The sequence below is a fragment of the Bubalus bubalis genome, chromosome 4, assembly GCF_019923935.1.
Source record: "Bubalus bubalis isolate 160015118507 breed Murrah chromosome 4, NDDB_SH_1, whole genome shotgun sequence".
NCBI classification, from domain to species: Eukaryota; Metazoa; Chordata; class Mammalia; order Artiodactyla; family Bovidae; genus Bubalus; species Bubalus bubalis.
This window is the reverse complement of record NC_059160.1, coordinates 99231292-99238674: the sequence shown is the minus strand read 5'-3', so window position 1 is coordinate 99238674 and position 7383 is coordinate 99231292. Positions and strand designations below refer to the sequence as shown.

The following is a 7383-nucleotide window of genomic DNA, read 5'->3' as shown; positions in this document are numbered from 1 at the left end:
AACAGACTGCTTCTAGTAATTTTGTTTATTGGAAAAGAGGAGAAAGACATTATTCAGATCAGCTGCTTTATACAAAGTACTAAGAACTATAATGATTTGGACCCCATATGGAACAGCAGTTGCAACAGAAGTTGCCATCTAATTAAACTTTGGAAAATACATTTTTATCTTCTCAAACTATCCTTCCACTACTAAACACAAATGAAAATCTGCTGAGAATCATTAACCCTGCACTTTTAAGTCATTAAAGATGGCTCTGATATTTCTGATTTTCATTGAAGCATCACAGTTATTAACTTAATGTTTTTGTAGAAGTAGAAGACTCTGCAGTTTTCAACTTGGTATTTCCAATCAGAATGCTCCTTTTTTATGGGTTACAGATGAATGTGAGAAATCCTTCACTTTTTGAGTTCATCTATTTCAGCTCTATAAGAACTGGGGAAAAAATACGGGGAGCATATGGGCTGGATAAAGGTAGATTTTCCACTTGTCATTTTAACATCAAAAAACCCTCCCTAGTGGATTGCAAAAGTGTCCTGTGTCCCTGGGGATTAGTTGTGTTTCAAAACCATGGTGTCTTCCACAGGGCATGTGTGTGTGTGCATACTCAGTTGTTAAGTCATGTTCGACTCTTTGAGACCCCAGGGACTATAGCCTGCAAGGCCCCTCTGACCAGAAGATTCTCCAGGCGAGAATACTGGAGTGGGTTTCCATTTCCTCCTCCAGGGGATCTTCCCGACCCAGGGTTTAAACGTGAGTATCCTGCATATCCTGCATTGGCAGGCGGATTCTTTACACTGAGCTACCTGAGACGCCCTCCATGGGGCACAGTTACATTGTAATGACCTCTGGTTCTTTAAGGGGAATACTAGGTTAAAAAAAAAAATAGTTGGATTCTTCCCTGGTGTTCCAGTGGTTAAGACCCTGCACTCCCAATGCAGGGGGCCTGGGTTCACTCCCTAGTTGGGGTACTAGATGCTAAGTGCCACATCTAAGAATTCACATTCTGGAACTAAAGATCTTGTGTGCCACAACTAAGACCTGGTGCAGACAAATCAATAAATAAAAATAAATATTAAAAAAAACAGGAGCACACACTTGAGATATTGGTGCAAAGTACTTATAGTACTTATTTAAGATAAGACATCTTCTCATGAGACTTCCCTGGTAGCTCAGATGATAAAGAACCCCTCTGTAATGCAGAAGACACCAGTGTGAGCCCTTGGTGGAGAAATCCCCTGTAGAAAGGAATGGATTCTGGTAGCTCTAGATCCATGATTTAACTAAGCTTTAAAAATTCAATGGGGGGCAGAAATTCCATATTATATGTCACAATGGCCTACCCAAGCCTCTGAATAATGGTACTGTGGGTTTTTCTTTTTTCTTTTTATTTGTTAACATCAAAAATATTTTGCATTGAGGTGTTGTGTGATAGTCGCTCAGTCATGCCCAACTCTTTGTGACCCCATGGATTATAGCCCGCCAGGCTCCTTTATCCGTGGGATTTCCCAGGCAAGAGTACTGGAGTGGCTTGCCATTTCCTTCTCCATTGTATTGGTGTATAGCCAGTTAAAAACATTTTTATAATTTCAGGTGAACAGTGAAGGGACTCAGCCATATATTACATTTCACAAATCAAATAGCTCCACAGAGGACTTCATGTCTCTTTCATTTCTGAAAATCTAAATTTCAGCTGACTATTAAGTTCTTTTTGGATCAGACGTTCTGACTTTGTACTTTGTATTTCTGATCCTGACATTTATTAATGAAAAATGTGTTTATTTTACTCATTGGTAGTTAAATGACACTACATTCTCTCTTCCACACCAAATTTACCCTTCCTCACTAACATCATGCAATCAATTTTCATTGCTATGCTTTCCACCATCAACCCATGGGCATCACTAAAATCTTCTAAAGACCCTGGTATTTCCATCTCTAATATATGTCTTGATGAAAATGAATGTGTGGATTATTCATGATGAAAATCCATTTTAACATGTAAGAATTCCACTTTGTGAAAATTTTGATTGTGTGCTTCTACACTATACCAGGGAATCAGTTTCATCCAATATATGCTTCCACTGAGTTCCATTTTGTGGTAAATGTTTCAGCCCACTAACAGACCCCCAGGTGCTTAAACTATGTTAATGAATCCAGGCTCTGAAAGTACACTCATATTGCTAAATTCAGCTTGATCTAATATTATCATTTCTCCTTGGTTGAGTACCCTCAGAATCTATTCATCTTTTCGAATATTTAGTCAATATTAGGCAATTCCTGTGGTTCATTTAGAATAGTATTTCCATCCCAAGATTACACTTTCTAATTGATACCCTGTTGTTCTCCCTTATTAGAGGTGGGAATCATATATAGGCCAAGGGGAATGAGGCATGAAAAGAATGAAATCCCTCTTAAAAGTTATTCCTTTGAGTTGAAGAAGTAGCAGCATCTTCTAAAAGGAAGGAATTGCTTTACAGGTCAAGGAGTGTGGGGTTCTTTCAGCAAACAAAGGAAGTTCAGTGGGGCTGGGAATCCCAAGCAGTCATTTTCATCTGTATCTCATTGTCTAATCCCTGTGCCAATTCTTGGGCAGCCTTGTTTCCAGATCGGTGTTCTAACTCTTTATAAAGAGGCAAGATGAACAGTGCGTTAATTCCAATTCAGAATGCATTTGTTGGTTTTTCCTTTTTTTAAAATATATTAGTCCTCTCATCCTCCAATGGAAAGAAATCATTAAAAAGTAATTTTATAAAGCCCCTGTATTTCAACTGAAAATTTTGGGAGTTGAGCTTGCAACTTGTCTCTTGTCCAGTGATTTCATGGGTCTTTAGAAGCAGCCATTTTGCCCTTTCTGTTTCATGTCCTTCATACTTTCCTATGACGATAACTATATGTGTGTTTTTTTTAATTGAAGTATAATTGCTTTACAATTGTGTTAGTTTCTGCTGTACAAGGAAATGAATCGGCTGTATGTATACATATATCCCCTCTCTCTTGGACCTTCCTTGCCACCATCCCATCCATCTAGGGCATCACAGAACACCAAGCTGAGCTCCTGGCACTTTACAGCAGATTCCCACTGGCTATCTGTTTGCAGATGGTAATGTATATATGTCAACGTCAGTCTCCCAGTTCACCCCACCGCCTTCCCTCCCCCACCCTGCCATGTCCACATCTGTTCTCTACGTCCGTTTTTGCATAGCAAAAAAACCATAAATGGGATGAACAGACAGCCTTCAGGATGGGAGCAAATATTTACAAATAAAGCAACTGACAATGGATTAATCTCCAAAATATAAAAGCAGTTCATGCAGCTCAATATCAAAAAACCAAAGCCCCATCAAAAAATGGACAGAAGACCTAAACAGACATTTCTCCAAAGCTATGTGTTTTTTCAAATCCTTACCCTCAGGTGTGGAGAAGGCAATGGCACCCCACTCCAGTACTCTTGCCTAGAAAACCCCATGGACGGAGGAACCTGGTGAGCTGCAGTCTGTGGGGTCGCTAAGAGTCGGCCACGACTAAGCAACTTCACTTTCAGTTTTCACTTTCATGCATTGGAGAAGGAAATGGCAACCCACTCCAGTGTTCTCGCCTGGAGAATCCCAGGGACGGGGGAGCCTGGTGGGCTGCCGTCTATGGGGTCGCACGGAGTTGGACACGACTGAAGCGGCTTAGCAGCAGCAGCAGCAGCACCCTCAGGTGATGTGTCATTTTCAGTAACTATACAGGGGACATCTCCCATTTTTGCAGGTCACTGTCTTCCAGATAAAAAAGTAACAATCTTTTACCCGGGAATATAATTGCATGCTTAAAAATGTGCACAATACTAGACATTTTTCTGCACAGGAACCTTCTCCATGATTGTCCCTTGCTTACTCTAGGACTCTATCTTAATGCGTTCCCCAAACCTGCATCCACAAGCTCTCTACTATAGTCTTATCCAGATTTTTGCAGTTTTCTGAATTTACTATTACGTCTTCTCTCCAAGCTTTGCTCATGACACTTCCTGAACCAGAAATCCCCAAACCACCCATCTATATGTAGAACATTCAAATACAGCATCACTTCCTCTATGAAGGCATTCAGTATTTCCTATGCCACACCTTTAAAAATAAGTACATGCTCCTGCGAGAAACTAATTACCCACTGTAGACTCAATCCCAGTCAAAACAATTTGTGGTTGTTTCTCTCCCTGTTTTTTAGCCTCCACGTTTCTTGATGACAGGCAATTCCTTTTCTACCTTTTTCCCCCATTGACTAAGTTCATTGTGCTGGTATATCATAGGTGTTCCATGGATGCTTATGTGATGAGGAAGAGAAATTAAATTTGGCCAATACTTCTTATAGCCTTTTTAGTCCAATTTTCACTCCCTAATAAAATAATTTTCAGCTACCAGTCCCCTTGAATTTTAAGCATTTAATTCTTAACTTTTCTCTCCATTAAGAGACTTGGTTAAAAATATTTAATAGTATAAATAATTAGCATATTTATCATTTATCTCAATAGGAATTTTCAGTTCTACCGAGTATAACTACTCTCTGGGATTGAATGTTCCAATTAATTTCTCCCCTATGTATACACTTTTCCTTTTTTTTCTTTTTTTACTAAATGCTTTCAGCATATAGTAAAAATTTTAGGACAAAAATTACCTATGAAAATGAACTTTTTGTATTTTCCTCAAATTTTAAAATATATTAAAGTTAAATAGTTTCAAATAAAAATATTGCTGTAGTGGTTTCTTCACTGGGAGGTAAATTATATTTGTGCGTGCCTGCCAAGTGGCTTCAGTCATCTCCAACTCTTTTGCGACCCCATGGACTGTAGCCCGCCAGGCTCCTCTGTCCATGGGATTCTCCAGGCAAGAATACTGGAATGGGCTGTCTTGCCCTCCTCCAGGGGATCTTCCCAATCCAGGGATTGGACTCAAGTCTTTCATTGTTTCCTGCATTGGCAGGCAGATTCTTTACCACTAGCCCCACCAGGGAAGGCCAAAGTACATTTGTAAGGATAGCTAAAGATAGTATATAATTATTAGATGCTAAACACTGAGTTCAACCTTACACAAGATTTCAGTGAGAACTGGAGTATAATGACTAAGCCAGGCTCTAGAGTCAGATGCCTAACTGGTTCTGACTTTGGGTCATTCACTTGGCCCTTTCCATTAGTAAAATAGAGGCAATGAGACACTTACTTTTTAAACCAGCAATTTCTTTTAATGATTCAGCCTTGAAGTGTGTGTACATTTTATCCACAACCAACAATTGAAAGCCTGACTTTTTCTTTGGCAGATCTTCTTTTCAAAGCAGCTAGGACGTTGTATAACAATGTTCTTTTCGTGTTCTTGTTGGAATAATCATTCATGTTCCTGGCTAGAAACCACATCCACATTTTCCATATTCATAATTTTGGATAAAATGCTTTTTCTACTAAAAGGATGCCACTCCTAGTTACGGCATCAAAAAAAGAAATTATCTAAGATTTTCAAAAGGAAAAAAAAACGTTTGGTACTATTGTATGACTGCCATAGTTGGAGTACTGAAGAAGTGTAACACAAACCTACTTTTCTTGAATAAAACCAAATAAAATATGTGTTTGTTATTCTATGTTTAGTGCCAGTGTATAGTAATGGAGATTCCAGAAACCACTGTGAATTTCATTTATTGAATCTGAAGAAATAAACTGTGTTGATGGTAATATACCCAACTTTTCTTCATCCTCTATCTGCTAAATTAGGGAAGCAGAAATAAAGTGATGGCCATTGTGCTGTGAAAGGTTGAAACAGATACCTTTCGTTCTTCCTCCAATTTTTTAAAAGGTACTTGCTAATTATCTAAATGAAAAGTTATTAACTATCTTTTTGCATTAAAAGATAGTTTTTTACAATTTTTATGTAGTGTAATTTTGTTTCTTTTCATGGTGAGAATACAAATGAAGTAGCATTTAAATGAACTAAAGAGAAAGCAGGAAAAATAACTTGTGTGCGTCAGAAACAAGAATAAAAAGAAAGATTTTTCATGTATTTAAATTTTATTACAAATTACCCATCAGTGTTCAATGCCACAGAAAGTTCAAGGAGGTAAAAATTTTTAAATGATCATCATCTTTGGCCACTTTTCTTGTAATTAATTTAGAATTTGATGGCAGTATCTAACAACCTTAACGTAAGCTGTGTTTTGTGTATTAAAAAAAGTGTAAAAATATGAATAGAAAGTAATAGTTGGGACATTTTTTGACTCTGTGGCCACTAAATCATGTTTTTAAGCCAAAAATTTCACAGTACTTCAGATTTAGATCAATATCAACTCAGGTTAACATTTACGTTGCTAAATGCTATAAAGGATACAAATGATAGAGAAGAGATAGTGTACTCCATATTTCATAAGAACTGAGATGTCAAACTACTACCCCATCCATTTATTGGCTATTTATTCAGTCTCCCAAAGACTAATTTGTTATAATCCCACTGAAAATCTCTGTGCCCTAATTTGTGTTTAAGGCTCTTATGAGATAATTATATGCAGTACGTACAAACTGTTTGCTAGGGTATTAGAGAAAAAGAAAAGAAAAGAAAGTTGCTCAGTCGTGTCCAACTCTTTGCAACCCCATGGACTGTAGCCTACCAGGCCCTTCTGTCCATGGGATTTTCCAGGCAAGAATACTGGAGTGGGTTGCCATTTCCTTCTCCAGGGGATCTTCCCCACCCAGGGATTGAACCTGGGTCTCCTGCATTGTAGGCAGACGCTTTACCATCTGAGCCACCAGGGAAGTCTAATACCCACCAGGGTATTAGAGAAGTTTGGAATAAATCCTCTCTGAGATAGTTCTTACCTTTTATAATGGAAATGTCACACCATCCAAATTTTTCCTCAAATCTAATTCAAATAGCTATCTTTCCTCAATTTGGCTTTACGAAGATTCTAGGTGATGATACATACCATATCATTTTAATTGTGTCTATTGAATTTGACAGCTTCCCAGGTGGTTCAATGGTAAAGAATTTTTCTGCCAATGAAGGAAACACCAGAGACCCAAGTTAGATCCCTGGGTCAGGAAGATCCCCTAGAGAAGGAAAATGGCAACCCACTCCCGTATTCTTGCCTGGGAAATCCCATGGACAGAGGAGCCTAAGCTATCATCCATGGGATCTCAGAGAGTCAGATATGACTGAGTGGCTGAGCACACATGCACACTTGATTCTGAAGACCTTATTTCTTGCATAAGGTCTTTTTGTGCATGTGAGAAAGAGTTTGGGTGTGAGATTGCTGTTAACGAAGATGGGTTTACCTTACTAAACCAGTAAGGAAAGACCATTATCCAATTAAAATCTTGTAAAAACTTATCTTTCTAATTATACCTGGGAAAACATAGTCACCTGG

General features: G+C 38.3%; 1 non-coding gene across 1 annotated transcript; it reads right to left on the bottom strand.

Annotated features, from left to right (window-relative positions):
* Window positions 1–6700: 6700 nt before the first annotated feature.
* TRNAC-ACA lies at window positions 6701–6772 on the bottom strand. Its single transcript has one exon. It is a non-coding gene; the product is annotated as a tRNA-Cys (tRNA).
* Between the last annotated feature and the right edge of the window lie 611 nt (window positions 6773–7383).